This window comes from Parasteatoda tepidariorum, chromosome 7 (genome assembly GCF_982258835.1).
Source record: "Parasteatoda tepidariorum strain Cologne lab strain chromosome 7, Ptep-v5.0, whole genome shotgun sequence".
Classification (NCBI taxonomy): Eukaryota; Metazoa; Arthropoda; class Arachnida; order Araneae; family Theridiidae; genus Parasteatoda; species Parasteatoda tepidariorum.
Window position 1 is genome coordinate 18315907 of NC_141761.1, and position 17664 is coordinate 18333570.

A 17664-nucleotide genomic window follows, 5' to 3' on the forward strand; every position below is an offset into this window, starting at 1 on the left:
AAATACAATCATAAAAAATAGTTAAGTTTCAACCTATATCATATTGATTAAAAAAACGTACAACAGAAATTGGTTCATTCGATTAGAATTAACAGCAAAAGGAGAAATACCATTTAGATTATGAAAGTGCATTTAAATTATTTGTTTAATACTAGCTAAATACTCTTTCTTCGTACGGAGTGAATAATAAAAAATTAAAAAAAAGAATCAATAAATTAGTGCTGAACAATGCTACAAAATCATATACATAACTGAAAGGCATATACCGACACAATTAATAAAGCTCAAAGGATTTCGATTTTTTAATTCTTATTATTAATTATTATAAATTTTTTATTGTTATTGTTACTTTTTATTGTTATTAAATTAAGCAAAACACGGTTTTCGTAGTTCACCCCATCAGAAAAGAGATTAACTGTATTTAGCATCACACGGCATGTTGCTAATGTTCGAAATTTACCACTATCAAGTACCTTTCTTCAGTACTTTTGAGGGGCCGTAAGACATTGTTTCCACACTATCTGCTCAATATTGATGCAGTTTTAATAATTACCAAATATATCAATTGTACCTACATTAATATAGTTGGTACCAATTAAATAATCTGTCAACATTAGAGAAATACCAAACTAAAGCCAAAATTTTAAGAATAAATAAAATTCTTCTAAGGTCTTTAGATCACCATTTCTCTATCTGACATTTAATATACTATTTAAACTATCTATAAGTAGGGGTGGAAAAAAAAAAATTTTTTATTTAATTCGGTTTTATTAAAATATTAATGCACTATCTTTGCTGTTACTGCAATATTTTCTGGAAAAAAAATATTTTCTGAAAATACGGAATATGGAAACTTATTAAAACTGCAACTACGGAAACTTATTATTAGAACTTCAACAACGAAATCTTATTAAAACTGCAACTACGGAAACTTATTATTAGAACTTCAACAACGAAATCTTATTAAAACTGCAACTACAGAAACTTATTAAAACTGCACCAATCACCATGATAACAGTACTACATACTATTATCAAAATTAATGGAAAATCATCAGCTCATTGCGATTTCCCACGATTATCCTCTAAACAAATAAATACCTTTTCTCCATTAACTTTGCTTCTTAGTAGATAGTTTTTTTTTAATTTCAATTAATGCATATGACCAAAATTAATTAAGCATCAAGACGTCAATTAAAGTATGGCGATTCCTTACTGCAGGGGTCGCCAAACTTTTTTGATTATCGACCCCTATATAATTTTTCGAAATCTCCATCGACCCCCGCAAAAGTAATTTTCTGTTAATTAAAATAAAACTCTATTAGATACTATGTTTGTACATTTATTTTATGATTTTAAACATTTATTAAAGTAATAGTACATTATGTAACAATAGTTTTATGAAAAATATATTAATATTGAAATTTAAATACCTTATTATTAAATAATAAGTAATTATGCATAAGTAGATATAACAAGTAAAGTAACTAAAGATTTTCTGCTTCTTGATCAACAAGATGGGTGGGCCTGGTGTTTTTTTGCAAGGTTCGCTATATTGGGTTCAAAATTGGTCAATTTTAATTTTCGTCAAAATTGGTCAATTTTGTAATTTTCGTAAAAAGATACGAAGTGTGCTATAGTTTTGTCGCGGGCTGTACTAATCCATATCATTAATGCTTACCTTCTTTTTTGTGCATTGATAATTAAAATTGATATCTAAACCAAACGAATGGTTTTATCGAAACAATAACTAATTATCCAAAACTATAAAAGTTTTAATAATGACACTGCAAATATTCAACACAGTTTGCAAAGATAGTTGAAACTGCGTATGATATTTGCATTTGTAACGTCAATGCTCGTCACACGTGACATTTGGACAAGCGCATATATGCATATGACTTATAAACTGCGCTGAGTTCGTGCCACTGCGCGGTGGTACGTACATACTTGTTTCACCCCAATAAATATACGTTTATTAATTTATGTTTTATAAAGAAACTGACATTGAGTCAATTATAAAAAAAATTCACAAATTTTACATACTTAATTAGGTATGTGTGATTTGCGTATTGAGAACTGTTTCTTTTTTCGACCCACAATTGACCCTTCCGATTCGGATCGACCCCCATTCGCCCCCCTGTCTCAGATCGACCCCTGCTTTTGTTAAATAGACCCTTGGGGGTCTATATAGACCACTTTGGCGATCTCTGCCTTACAGTTTCTCTAAGCAAATAAACTTACCAAATACTATGAATATACTTATGTACCTTTACTCCATAAATTATGCTTTTTAGTTCATAGCTTTTTTTTTATTTCAATACGCATCTATTAAAATTAATTTATCATCAATATCAGTACGGTGATTCGTTGCTGAAAAATTGGATTGAAAATAGAGTTCTTATAACCGTCGTTGAACAGCCGAACAATTTCGGGTTTACGACTACTTATTGTTTATTTGTATCACGTCCCGTCCTATTTAAGGGCATACGAGAGTAGATACATAAAACTTGTCTTTGACATACATAAAACTGCAGCCTTGTCATTTTGAACCTAATCCAGAAGACAAGGACGCTCATGGATCAAGTATGGGGAGAAATTTGCCTTCGTAGAGAACTTTTTGATGGATCTAACCCGCATTTGCGTTACATGGAGAGGAAAACCAAGAAAACCTCTCATGCTTACCCGGACTGCAAGGGGACCCATGATCCGTCTACCACTGTGGGTATTTTACGTCAGCACTGTGATCGGTGCAAACCAGATGCGGAATTCATATCGACCAGCCATCGAGGGGATTCGAACCCGGTTCATCTCATTGGGAGGTGACCGCTCTATCCCCTGAGTCATCATGGCTCTGGAAATCGAGATTGGAGTTACAAGGGAGAGGCTTAGTTTGAAATAAAATTCAAGATATGGTAATTCAAGATACCAATGAATGAAAAAAAAAATGGTTGCTTTACACCAAGTTGTGTTAAAAGTTTCATTACATCAAGAAACATTCTTTGTTCTTAGTGGAACACCACTTTTGTATAGTAGGTGAGGCCATTTTTAGAGTTCCGATACACCAAATGTTATTTTACAGTGTACCTAAATAATCAACTGTTATTATGTGGGTAAGGGGCCGTTCAAAAAGTACGTACACAAAAATGGAGAAATTTTAAACCCCTCCCCCCCCCCTTCGTACATTACCGTACATAGGGTCTTACTCCCCCCCCCCCCTTAGAGTACGTACATTTTATTAGTCTACCCCCCTTTTTCATAAAAATTAAAATAATTATGTTTTAAATAAAATTAAATATTTAATTAAGGAGTGTGTAGGATACAGTCATATTTAAATTTGGTGTATGTTTATAAAGTACGTACTTTGTGCAATACCTCCCCCCCCCCTCCCCATCGTACAAAACCGTACAAAATAGCAAATCCCCTCCCCCCCCCCTTCGAGGAGTACGTACTTTTTGAACGGCCCCTAAATTTTTAAATAAAGTTGGTTCTTTTTTTACGAGAGTCAAATAATTGTTTTATTAATGAGTAGTATGTAATGAAACAAAGATACACTCTAACTGTGTCGTGATTTTAATGCATATTCGAGAGGGGTTATCGGTTATCTCCTTCTAACACACATATATATCGTCAAACCCCGCTATGGTGAACCTTCAAGGGACCGACATTTCATTCATTATTCAAATAAATGACTGAAAAATATTATGTAGTAGCAAAAAATGTGTTATTTTTTAATTACTCTTCTTCTTGTGTACAAAAAAAATTAGTAATCTGTAGCTGATGAGCAAACCTCAACATGAGATATGGAAACACTTCCCGACTCTCAGATAATTTTTCCTAAATTTCTGTTATTCCGCTTTTTAAATCTGTCTAACCTGACATATTTTAGGACAGAAAACTAGTATCATAAAATCGCTTAGCAAATTCATCGACATTTGTTAAGATACTGGGAGATTGCGGCTTCTTCTAATGCTGAACCACTTCAGTAATGCTTCTTCAACATTCTTGTGATCTGCTATTCTCAACTTTTTTCTGGCATCTAAATTTTTGTTCATGCCAATTTTTTCATACGTTACAAACTGCTGATTTGGATTTATATTCTCTGCAAATATCAGCTTGATTGCATCCATCTTCAATTTTTCTGATTATGCCCATTTTATTATCAATGAAGAACGTTATACGTTTACTGCTCGCCATAGTTAAATTTGAGAAACTTGTTTGCAGGCTTTTTTAAACTGAACTGAGAGTAAAAAGGAGTTGAAATCAGGACCTTATCAACACATATTAGTGTTCAACCCTTTGACCAATAATGACTCATTCCCTATGACAAAAAATGCATATTGATCCCATTGACATCTTACAGGTGCATTATCATCTGCCTGGGTTGGAAACATCTGCTTGGTTTGTTTAGGGATGGGAAAGTGAGATAAAAGAAGCAAACAAGAAAAAATGCTTATCGCTACATTCCCCTCGATAGATGGTCTTAAAAATCGTTGTATGTATTTATTTTGAAGTAGAAATTTCAAAATTAATACAAAAAAAATTAAAAAAAAAATCAGTCAAAAACAGAAAAAAGTTCATTATATCCAACTTCCTCACTTTTTTGGTTCACTATATCCACAAAAAATAACAATATACGTATAGCAAGGCACGGGACCGAACACTTCGTTCACTATATCCGGGAGTTCACTATAAAACGTGTTCACTATAGCGGGGTTTGACTGTATATATATAAAAGGGGTATAAATACATGATTAAATCAATAATCAAATAATCACACTAAAATTATGAATAAATAACAAATGCAATTTTTAAAAAAAAAAAGAGCTGGATTTACAATTTGCCACTTCCTGCTCGTGGTGCAACCAGAAAATCAACTAACTAGCATCTACATTGCTCAAAGCTGAAATATAAATTTAAATTTCAGTTCACATTTTACTGCAGCGCCTCTAATCAATTCGGGCTAATGTAATTCATATCCGGATGATGTAATGGATCCTTTGGATAATGCAATCTTCAATTCATATTACTAATACTATCACCAATTTCCTTTACTCTAATTAAAATTCTATTATTTTTAATTCATTTCAATATTAATACACCATCTTAGCTGCAATTGGAAAATATATTTTCTGATACTACGGATTATCCCAATGAGAATTCTTAATAAAACTATAAACTAATAAAGGACTAGTAGGAAACATTAACTAGTAGAGTCATTACTAGTCATTACTAGTTCATTTTTTAAAGTAGCGAAATTGTCAATAAAAATGCAAAATTAAATATTTTATTTACTATATCCGCCATCATATTTATTATATCCGCCTTAATTTTACCATATTATTCCATCATAACTATTTACAAAAATTAGTTTTATCATTTTTAAGATAAACTAAGACTTAAAATATAATTTATTGTACATTTCGATTCAAATACTACTGCAGCACATATTATTTTTCAACTCTTCTTTCGTGTTCAGTTAGAATTTTTGTCTGTCCTTATTGCGAAACGCTATTTTGAATCTCTTATAACTCCGGAACCGTTGCGCTAGTGTTCTGCAATTCGGACGTTGGCGGAATGCGTTGATGATTTTCTAAAACCTAATGGACTGCGCTTATAACATCTTAAACCCCCCCCCCCCTTGAAAAGAGTTGGTGGACTGTGCTCAAAGCAACCCTTGTGACCTCAATCATGCAGTAAAACATTTTCAAATAAAATCGTGGTCTCGCCAATATGCTCGCCATGAAACAAATGTTTATTGGAAAGAATACGAAAATTAATGTCTTAACGTGCTAATTAGTTAAATTGGCCAAGGGTCGAACATAAAATTTTCATTTGATAGAATTTTTTGTTTTTTTTTTTTGTTTATTTTAAGATGATAAGGAGCTTTCAAAATCTTTAAAATCGGTCTAAATTTCGATTAGACAGATGCGATTTTTTCAAGAATAATGGTTAAAAATTGGAGAAAAAAAATCATATTTGATACACCTTCGTTACGTTGAGTTGGTAAAAAAGTAAGCATTCAGTGTGTAATACTTGCTGCTCTGCTACAGACACGAAATACCAAATTTTTATTAAATTGGAAAAGCCATACTTTAAAGTGGTTACATTTTAGTGAATTACAAACCAATTCCAACCAATCTATACATGCCAAATATAACAATTCTTCTGAATATTATTTTCAGTGAAAAAATTAGTCACATAAAATATTTGAAATTTTACCATTCATCTACTGAAAAGTTTGTAACTACAACAACTAACCAGGAGCCACGGTTGGCAAAAATCATGATTTTAAAAAGAAAATCATAAATTTATATATTTTTGATTTAAATCAGATTATTATTATTTTTTTATTTGAATCAGATTTTTTTTTTTTTGGATTTTTTTATATTTACCAGCCAAATAATCTGCTAGAAGACCTTAATAATATCTAATATTGTTTAAAAATAATATAACTAAAATAGTTATTATTTCAATGCAAAAATAGATAAAATTAATATTATAATCTTACATACTTACAGCTAAAAAAAATATGTTTTTCAAGCTCAACTTGATGATGATTGTTAAAAATTGCGAGACAATTTGTCAAGTAGATATCTAATGAAGAGTTAATTATTTTAAACCATAAAATATAACTAAAAAAAAATTTTACGTTACTCTAGATTAGGCAAATCTTGATACACCCTAACTACATGCTTAATAAGATTTAAAAGCCTTGGATTTTAATTAGCAAAAAACAAAATGGGTGTAATTGAAATATATTTCTGGACAGAAAATAATTTTAAATGTATTAAATGGAAAATTACCACTTAAAACTTTCATGCCACTCTGAGATACGTTTAGTCCAGTTTGAAACATAATAATTTACATCCATATTTTTTAACTTATTTCTGAGTAAAAACCCTTATTATCGCTACCTAAAGCTTTATTAATACTATTGTAAAAAATATTTATAATGAAATTATTTTTTTTTAAAAAATCCGTTTGTTTAAATAATTGATTTATATTTTTAAAAAAATCGCTACTTTTAGAAAAATCACACTGATTTAAATCTATTTTTTTCTTTTTTTTCATCTAAAAAGGAGTTAAACTTAATCTTATAAAGTAAAGTCATCCCCCCAAGGGCTATAAATGAGAATTAATGGAAACATTTTATCTTTATTAATTGTGTCGGTTTATGTCTTTTAATTCTGTGCTTAATTTTGTAGTGTTGATTAGAGCTGTGGAATCGGTTGTTGAAATGCTTGAATCCAACTCCGTCTCCGGATCCGGACTTTTCAGTGAACTTGATTCCGATTCTATCTATAATCAATTAAAATTTCCACTCAACTCCAGGAAGAATTAATTGCAACAAAATCATCCTTTATAATTTTTTAATGTAACATTTTGACTATATTAACTGATAATTTGATTGCTATTCTAATATTCTAGTATACAAATAAAAAAAGCTCTATCTTTATTCCCTCTTTCTACTCTGCTGATAATTGAGTAGATAAGCAGATTTATATAATCTTTACTCTATAGCTATAAACCATATAAATACATCTGATCTTTTATCGAGTTTTTCTGTCAGTACCACATTTACAAAAATAAGAAAATATTGAGAAAAAAATCATTTAAAAAAAATTAAAATAGACAATTTTTTTAAACACTTAATAAGAATCATATGGTGAAAAAGTAAAATAATTTTAAAAAACTTTAAAAAAAAACTTTTCAATGGTTTTGTGCAAAAAAAGTAAAAAAATAAAATAATGAGTGTAACGTATGAGAATCGAGTTGATATAGTCTCAGTTATTATAACCATTTCATATAAATTTTATCTTAAAAATTTAATCATGATTTTCTTAAAAAATTTTTTAACGAAACAAAAGTCTAGGATTTATTCGATATAGTTATTATTAATCGAAAACCTCCGAATTTTCATCTGCTTTCTTTATAAAATTAATAAGAAATTCTTGTAGCACATTTTAAGATAAATTTTATATAATATCTGAAAAATTAACTGAGACTATATAAACTGGAAAGTTACACTCAATATTTCAATTTTTACTTTTTCGAGCAAAACCATAGAAGAGTTGTTGTTTTTTAAGATTTTTGAAAACTATGTTATTCTTACTCTTAAGCAATCTCGTGAATGAAACTGTTTCCTAATTTTAACTACAAAACACTGATTACTACACATTTATACAAAATAATGCGTTTAAATGTACCAGAGTTAAAAAATTTTATTCACAATAAATCAAAGCTGAAAAGAAAATAACACAACATTTGCAAATGGATATAAGTTCGCCATTTTTTTCATTCGAAAATTTATAACTCAGCACATTATTAAACTTACTATAACGACAATGAAAATGTAATAATAGCAGTAAATGCATTATATTCTAGTTGTAAATCTAATCATGTCTCCAATAGTCCAAATTTAATCCTGGCATAAGTTGGCGTAGTATATTTTGATTCTTGGCCACAGGTAGAAGCTTATCGCCAAGATAGTGCTTAATTATTATAAATAGCATCTCTCACATGCAGTACCCTCTTTATGCATGAGCACACCCGGGCAGTGCCCTTCAGAATCTTACTTTTTATAAATTGCATTTTTAAAAAATCTAAGAATAAACAGCATTACCTTAGATATTTTTTAAAATAAATATAGTCTTTTGTATAAAGTGAGCATTTTTTCCCCTACAAATAGTGATAGATTATCATGCAAACACCAATAATTTGAATAGTTTATCACCACGAAAACTTAAAAAGGGAACCAAAATCTATATTTCTAAGGTCTTAAGAAATACTTTTTCAGGATGAATCTTAATTTTTATTCTTATATGTTTATTTATTATTTTTGTTGACTTTGCAATTAAATCGGAAAATTTACACAAGAAAAAAAAAAAACATATTTATCGAAACTCTATCGCTACTTTTTGTACAGAAGATTATATAAATTAAAACAAATTTATGCAATAAACATCTCATATCCGAGAATACTGATTAACTTGAATTGGCCAACTGAATGAAATTTAGAACTCTTAATAGAAAAGATGATGAAGGAGACGAAGCAGCGATAAAGAGGGATATCGATCCAATTCGCCCCATTTCTCTTGGCGTCCCTGAAAATGAAAACAGTTGGCGAAATCTAAATTTGGCTTAGAACGACGTCACCATCCGTTCAGCCATCGGAGCGAATAATTTCAGAAGTTCTATATATAATTGTTTGTTACAACATGAAACAGATTATGACAGCTCCAATCCAGATTATTTTTTTCTTCTTCACTTTCTCTAAAAATAATCGTCTGATAAATAATCGACACAGTTAAATTGTTGTCGCCGAGCACCCTTCATTAAATTATAGGTTCATATAGTTTTTATTTATTCACAAACAGTTTTAAACCTATAAAAAAAATCTAACGAACTTGCTGGGTCCTGTTGCCCCATAATTGCTCAGCTAAACTGTTTGTTTATGACACAAAACAGGTTTTTTTCTTTTTTTCCTTTTCAAGTTTAAAATATCCACTCAAGCTCCACCTCCCTTTATTAAAAATTCTTAAAAAAATGCCACTGTCGTTGTTTCAGTTGCTCAATTTCACGTTAGATTTTGTTTTGCTTTGCCAAAAAAGGTATGATTTTAAAAATTTGAAGCTACGAAAATATTAGGAAAATGTACAGGGAGTCCGATGGAACAAAAAAAGTTAACATTCTATAATACGTTCGAGTATAATTAGCTGTTAAACTTGTAGTAGAGAATACTATGCGGGCCACTCTTCAGTCCTCAATAATACAACTACAGAGTTGAAATTTGACATTCTAAACTTATCAAAAGCTTTTTCAAAAATTATTAAGCTGTTCTTTTAGCGAATTTTTTCTCTGCTTTTTCAACTGAAGAAAGAAAAATTATAATTCTACAAATTTTTAAGGGGTCAAGAGGTCAAATCCGTCGGAAATAGTTGTGTTTATCAAGCGAAAGGGCGTTTTTGCGTCTGTATTCGTAAATCTGATCATATATTCAAAAGTTATTAAGGAGTTCTCTTTTACTCTGCGCACTGTACAATAAGAGCTGATAAAAAATCAAAAACCACAAGGGAAAAAAATTTAAGAAATAATTAAAATTAATTATAAAAACACTTTATAGACACAAATAAAAAAAATATTTATTATTAATAAATACATCATTTTATTGTATCAGTATCACAACAATTAAATTGGTAAAAATCATTTAAATAAACTTTTCAATATATCGTTTTAACATTCTCTTGTTAAACAAAATGTTTATAATTTTCATTTAAAAAAAAATGGAAAAGATAGTGACTAGAGGCCAAATTAGGAAAATCTGGAGAATTCATAAGGCAGAACTTCAAACTTCAGTTCGCACAGTTTTTGTGTTGTAAGAATTTTTGCAAAAATATGCCAACACTATATTTAAGTAAAATTTTATTCTATTCCTCAATTCTGGATCAGATCATCAGAATTCCGGAGGCATTCCAGTTTCGATCATCGATCGAGATGTTGATTTATAGTTATTTGAGCATTTCTGAAAAGCTACAACAAATTCCATTTCAAACACAACATAAAAATACAATTTTTTCGTTCGTCAACAGCGGGCTGTTCATTACCTACCTATTTTCAATATTTTTGCCCCATCGTCCTTTGTAATAGAATGTCACATTTTACTACTACCTCCCTTGTCTCAGTATATCACATAAACATATGCATGCATTTCAGAAATAAAACACGACTTTACAGATCATACTTATTTTAAATTTATTCTTAGAGAAAAAAACATCAGAAGGAAACAGCATTTTCATCTTTTTAAAATAAACGTATGATGAAAAGAAAACGCGAAAATACTTCATGCAAAAATATTTACTCAGTTGGTTTTGAAATGTTTTTTATTTTACCAAAATTTGTGATGCAAGACTTACAGTTGTTACCTCTCCATTTCTCATTTAGCAAAGAAATCTATTATTCTTATTTTTTTTTTCCTTTTTTTTTGTAGTTACAACGTCTGACGATACACGACGCGTCTTACGTTGTTTAAATTCCGAATTTTAATTTGGAATAATTAAATTGTAAAGCTGCATTTTCTGAAGAACGAATTTCAATCTTCTCCAATATTTTGATTTATCGATCGATAATGTGTCCCATAGCAGGCTGGACACGTGAAAAGAGAAAAATGAATCTAAAAAGGATAGAGTTCAAAGGATTCGTGAGCTATAAAAGGCAGAGGGCGTAGCCTTAAATGTAATTAAAACAAACAATAAAAGATATATTGAGGTATAAAAAAACAAGACTTGAGATATAACAGAGAGAGCAAAGTATGCGATCAGAAAAGCACAGTTTCGGGTTTTTAAGGTAGAAGGGTGCAGGGTCTCCTAGCATTTAGAAAGTATTTTTTGCATTAAATATTTCATTATTATTGATGATTACAGACATAAAGTACGATGCCGTGGTGGTTCAGAAAATAGAGCTCTCATCTCCCAATGAGGTCATCCAGAATAGAATCCCAGCGATCCATGGCTCGGACCTACCTTAGTGCTGACGTAAAATATTCTCATTTGTAGACGAATCATGGGTTTGAGTCTCCTTGGCGTCAAGCTGACCACGGGAGGTTTTCGTGGTTTTTTCTCCCCACATAACGCGAATACGGGTTAGTTTCATCAAAAAGTCGTCCTCGAAGGTAAATTTCTTCGCATACTTGAACCAGGAGTTCCCTTGTCTTCTGGATTTTGTTCAAAATTATAAGACTACAAACTTGAATACTGGTAGTCGTAAACTCATAAGTGGATTGGTTGTTCAGCAACGCTTATAAAATAAAATAAAAATATAAAGTACGGAGGAGTGATGGTTTCGGCTATTGGTAACTTAGGTACAAATCCCAGCAGTACTGCTCCCGACTCGCACCGACCACAATGCTCACGTAAAATATTATCAGTGGTAGACGGATCATTTATTAGAGTTCCCTTGCTGTTGGGCTACCCGTGGAAGGTTTTCGTGGTTTTTCAAACCGTGTAACGCAGAGTAGAGCATCTCGGTTGGATTAAAGGGGTCACGGAGTTGAACATTGGCAGTACTAAACTCAAAAATGGGTGAGTTGTTCAACGATGGTTATAAAATGAAATAGTAACGAAATATACACAATAAAATATATAATGCGTGTAAAATATCTTTTGCTCATTTTCGACAGTAATTTTCTAATTAGATTTAAATTTTTCAAAAAATCTTTATCTTAAGGACTAATTAATTTTTATGCATGACACTGCAATAATTCCAAGCAATTACGAAGTCGCCATTGCTTTCACGACATTCAAAGATCTTCGCAATTTTTTTTTTTTTTTTTTTTTTCCTAAAGCCGTTCAAAGAAATCGTGATGCATGCTTTAAAGGAAACAAGAAATTCTTTATTTTTCTCTAAAACATTTCAAGTAAAAAAATATATACTTTCCCCTTATTTCTACTTATTTCATTGATAATAATAACTCTCATCTCACCTTAAATCATTCCTCAACGATGATCAACTCTTTCCACAAGGTGAAATCGCAGGGGAAGGGGGAAGAGAAAGGTCGAATCATTAAGACTTTTTTTCGGAAATGACGAAGTGGCGTCATCATCATCATCAACAACTATCGTTTTCATCCAAAAGTTCTTTTCTCTTTTGCTAACCTCAAGTTAGCTGATCTTGACCTTAACGTCCCTGAGGCGTTAAAATAATAGTTTCGTCTTGATTTTTCTGTTGAAACTTTTGATTTTTTAACTCTAGACTTGGAAAAGAATTAAACAAATAAAAAATGTTGTCCCTGATGCAATCGCAGACTTACCACAAACTGGATGCGCCAGCGATAATGAGTAACTTGCAACTATTTTTAACGGAATGTATTGTTGTGAAATCGATGATGGCGATCAAAACTGTGGAACATTCTGGCACAATCGATATGACAGTCACGATTACGGAAATAAAGACTCCCCATTATATGTCAGCTGACACTTCGAACTTCACAAGAAACGAAATCAAACTGCAGATTGGAAGACGAAATTTCTTAACACTGTATGCTTTTCTTAACTATGCATAAATATATTTGACTTCATGATATTTACTTTGACATAGTAGTAGTTTCTCTAAGTGATATCGATAAATATTAAAAATAATTTTTATTTGTTCTGCATATATTTCAATAGGCTAAGCTGAGTAAAATTAGATCGTCACAGTGGGGGGAAAAAACACCAATGGAGATAGATAAAATAAAGATAAAACAAATGAAGAGTTTAGTGAAAGAACCAATTAAGAGAAATTTTAGTGAATTTGAGTAAATGAGAGTTAAAGTTTATACGTTCCTTCTTTTCATTTTTTCGATCAATCTTTATGTCTTTAGTATGTTTGAAAAGACATAACCGACAAAATTTTTGTGGGTCTATTTATTTAATTTTAATTCTTTTTTAAAAAAAAGACAACTTTAATGATTTGTGTGCGTAGCAGTTGCTCGTTTTCATGGACCATTTTTAAAATTTTACAAGGAATATAACTTTGTTTGAAATGATAAAATAAATATTCATGCATTTAGGCTTATATTCTTGAAATAAAATCTTAACATCCTAAATTTGGAACAAAATGGCCTCGAATTTTATCTGCCTTGTCAGTCCGAAAACAGATTAAAAAAAACAATTCAGAGGCTGCATAAGCTCAACTTTTGCGGAGTAGATGTTTAACCGGTATGTATTGCTTTAATTGGCGAGAATTCGGTAATTTTTTTAATTTTAGAAAAGGATTCTTTTATGTAGCTCTGATAGTGGTCAAACAGTTATGTCATTTCGTTACATCTAAAGGTATTTCTGAAATTAAATAAAAGTTTTTTTTTTATTATTATTATTAGTTTCAATACAAAAAATATCTAGGTATAATTGCTGAAACGCATAAATTATTTTTTCATTAAAAATGTGCAGTTTCTTACAAAAATAACACATTTTAATCTATAAAATTGTCCCGCAGTGGACTGATCGTTAAGACACGGTTCCCAGCAGATCACCGAAGTCAAGCATCACTGGCTACGGTCAGTGTGCGGGTGGGTGACCACTTGGATCAGTCTGCGTAGGGACCGACGGTGTGCGGTATTGGTCCTCGTTAAACTGTGCTACCGTAAAGTGCTCGACTTCGCGCGCAGGTCGTCGGGCTACCGAAGCGGGGGTGCCATCCCTTCCGCAGAGGATCAAAATTGTGATGGCATGTCTTCAGATCATCCTCCGGTCCAGATCAACAACAACAATCTATAAAAAAATTTTATAAACTGTTTCGGGTATTTTTTTTTTTTTTATGATGGTCTACTACACGATCATGATTACTAACGCGACTCTAATTTTCCTTTATAATTTCGGTTACCACTTCACGCGGTTGTACAAAGCCGGTTATAAAATAAAAAAAAATAAAATAGATATCTTCTCCAGAAATTTATGGCTCAGAAAACCATTCGACAAACTAGGGTTGGAAGGCTTAGTTTCACGCCAATATTCTTAAACGCTTCCCTTACTAATTTTTTGGGGGAAAAAATGCAAAAAAATCAACCTATTTTTTATTTCATTAATAAATACAAGGAACTAAAACGAAGCATAATACACAAGTTCTAAGTTGAAATTTTAGTCATTGTATATGTTCTTATATTAGTTCTTAGATTATTAAATATTAGTCTTTGTAATCTGAAAACTCATCTGCATTACGTTCACTTTCGCGCTCGAACGCCATTTTTTCACTCTTTCTCTGTGTAAATTAATCGACCATCGTATATACAATTATACAAAACACGTCCGCAGTTCCACAAATAGCAAAACCCACAAATAGCAGAACTCCCAAACAAAAATTGGCAAACTTCCAATCACAACAGATTATTAATATTTTTTGCTTTGCTTCCGGCCGAATAAAAACGTGATAAAACAAAACGTATTGATTAATTCTGCTATGCCCGAGTTTACTCGGGATAATAAATATTTACGATACATACATATCCGAATTAACTCGGGATAATCAGGGAAGTGGTTAAAGGAGTCTCCAGTATTATCAAAAGTCAGATATTTAAAATTCGATTTTTTAGGAACTATTTTCGGCCGATTTAGTTCAGATTTTTTATTTTGCCTTATAAAGTTACAATCTAAAAGATGATGTAAAAATGTGTGCTCCATACAATTCAAATTTTTTTCGACTATTATTAAACAAAACAATAAATAATTATTTAAAAATAACTTTTTGTGTGGTACTATCTTTAGGTGAACGAATTTTATTATCTTGTGCAAGAAAATTTCAAACTCGCTAAAAAGTGTTCGAAATATGGCGAAATATGCAAAAAGTAAGATTGACACTAAAGGATCGAAACTTTCTACAGTTCTTTTGAATTACCTATCTCCTGTATAAGTTACCTCAGAATCCCGTTATTTGGGGTAAGGAATCATAATCCTTCGTAAAAACGATATGTTTATTCAGAGAAAACAAGTACTTGTGTAAGATTTCTTAACTTAAAATATCGTCTGCAGTAACTAACTACTTAACAGATTTGAAGTTACCCCTCGAGTTATTGACAGTTCTAGCACGTGAAAATCCCATAATAAGATTAGTTATTCGAAGTGCTTGTTATTCGAAGTTCCCCCTCCCCCATTTGTTTCCATTCTTCAACCTGAGCACTGTACTCGTAAACCAATGTCTCATATGTACCCTTAATATAATGAGAATTTGCTCACATAAATACGAGGGTTGCTATTTATATTTCTGGCCTTGGCAACAGTAAGTGTTGCTAGGTGACCGCAGACGATTTTAATCAAAAGTTTGATATTTTTAAACATAAATTCAGCAGAAGATTTACCATTATAGCTTCATTTGTGTTGTTGACAGTAAATTGAAAAGTTCTTCTCTTTCAAAAAATGGAATTGAATCGTGAACATTTTCATTCCATTATTTTTTATAACTTTCGACGTGGATTGTCAAGACAAGAGTGCTTCGATGAACTTAATTCTTTATTCAGCGATAAAGCGCCATCCTACAGCACTGTAAAAAATTGATATAGCGAATTTAATCGTGGTCGATGTTCGATCCAGGACGAATCCCGTGCAGGTCGTCCAAAATCCGTTGTTGTGCCAGAAAAGATCGATGCTGTGCGTGAACTGATAAAGCAAGATCATCATGTGACATACCGTGAGATAGAGGCGCCTTTGGACATTAGTATGACTAGCATCAATAAAATATTGCATGAACATTTGAGCGTAAAAAAAATTTGTTCGCGTTGGATCCCGCATAATCTGACAAACGCTCAAAAAAAGGCTCGTGTCGATTGGTGCAAGGAAATGTTGGAAAAATACGTTCAAGGTACATCAAAGGCTGTGTATAACATCTACACAGGTGACGAATCATGGATCTATGTATATGAGCCGGAAACAAAACAGCAATCAATTGTATGGGTCTTCCAAGACGAGGCAAAACCAACAAAAGTTGTTCGAGGAAGAAGCGCATTGAAACAAATGATTGCCTGTTTCTTCGGCATTAACGGTCATGTGGCAACAGTGGCGTTAGAGCAACGCAGGACAGTCAATTCTGAATAGTACACGACCATTTGTTTGCCAGAAGTCATCGGAGAAATTCGAAAAAAGCAGAAAAACAGGCGAATCATTATTCATCATGACAATGCGAGCTCTCACACATCGACTCAAACAAAGGCATTTCTGACGGAGCGAAAGATCGAACTGATGGGTCATCCGCCGTACAGCCCTGATTTGGCACCCAATGACTTCTTATTCCCACACATCAAAAATAAATTACGTGGACAACGATTTTCGACCCCCGAAGAAGCGGTTGATGCATTCAAAACGCATGTTTTGGAGTTACCTCAATCGGACTGGAAAAAGTGCTTTGAAAATAGGTTCAAAAGCATGCAAAAGTATATTGATCATCGTGGAGAATATTTTGAAAAACAATAAAACCTATTTCGATCCTACATATTTGTTTCTTCATTATTAGGCCAGAAATATAAATAGCAACCCTCGTATCAATCTTTTTTGTTGAAAATAATTAAATTTTGTCTCAAAATGTAATTTGAATTTAAGTTTTACATTCAGGTTTCGGTAGGTTGCTTTTTTTTCTCTCTTTTTTTTTGTTTGTTTGGAATAATTGGGGCTATTTAGAAACAAGACGGGAAGGTTTATTTCCTAGATTATAAGAAAAGATTAGATAATTGCCAAGATCTTAGTGAATTTTATCTTAACAACAAGAAATGTAAATTAATTTTCACTATATTTTGACATAGATTTATAATAATTATTAAAAGATTTTCTGAGAAGCTAAAGTAAGATGTCTCTTTCTCACAAATATTTGCCAAAAACCCCCTCGAACCATTAAGATTGAGTTATAGAACGCAAGATCCGATCATTAGATCAAAAGTTATTCGGGGTGGCCGTTTTTTTATTTATTTATTTATTTTTTACATTTTATTTTTTATGTGTATTATCAGCGGTATTCATAACTTTCGTTTTATCCATAATGTAATTACTTTGCTCAATAACCAGTCTGCTGTTTTAATATGATGTAGAGTGTAGTATTATTAAATACTCAGTTTGCAATGCAGGTCAAAATGTGTTTAATTTTTCTATATGAGTTGCATAGTGGGGCAAAAGGCATAAAAAATTTAGCTGTCAAAATAGTTTGTCTC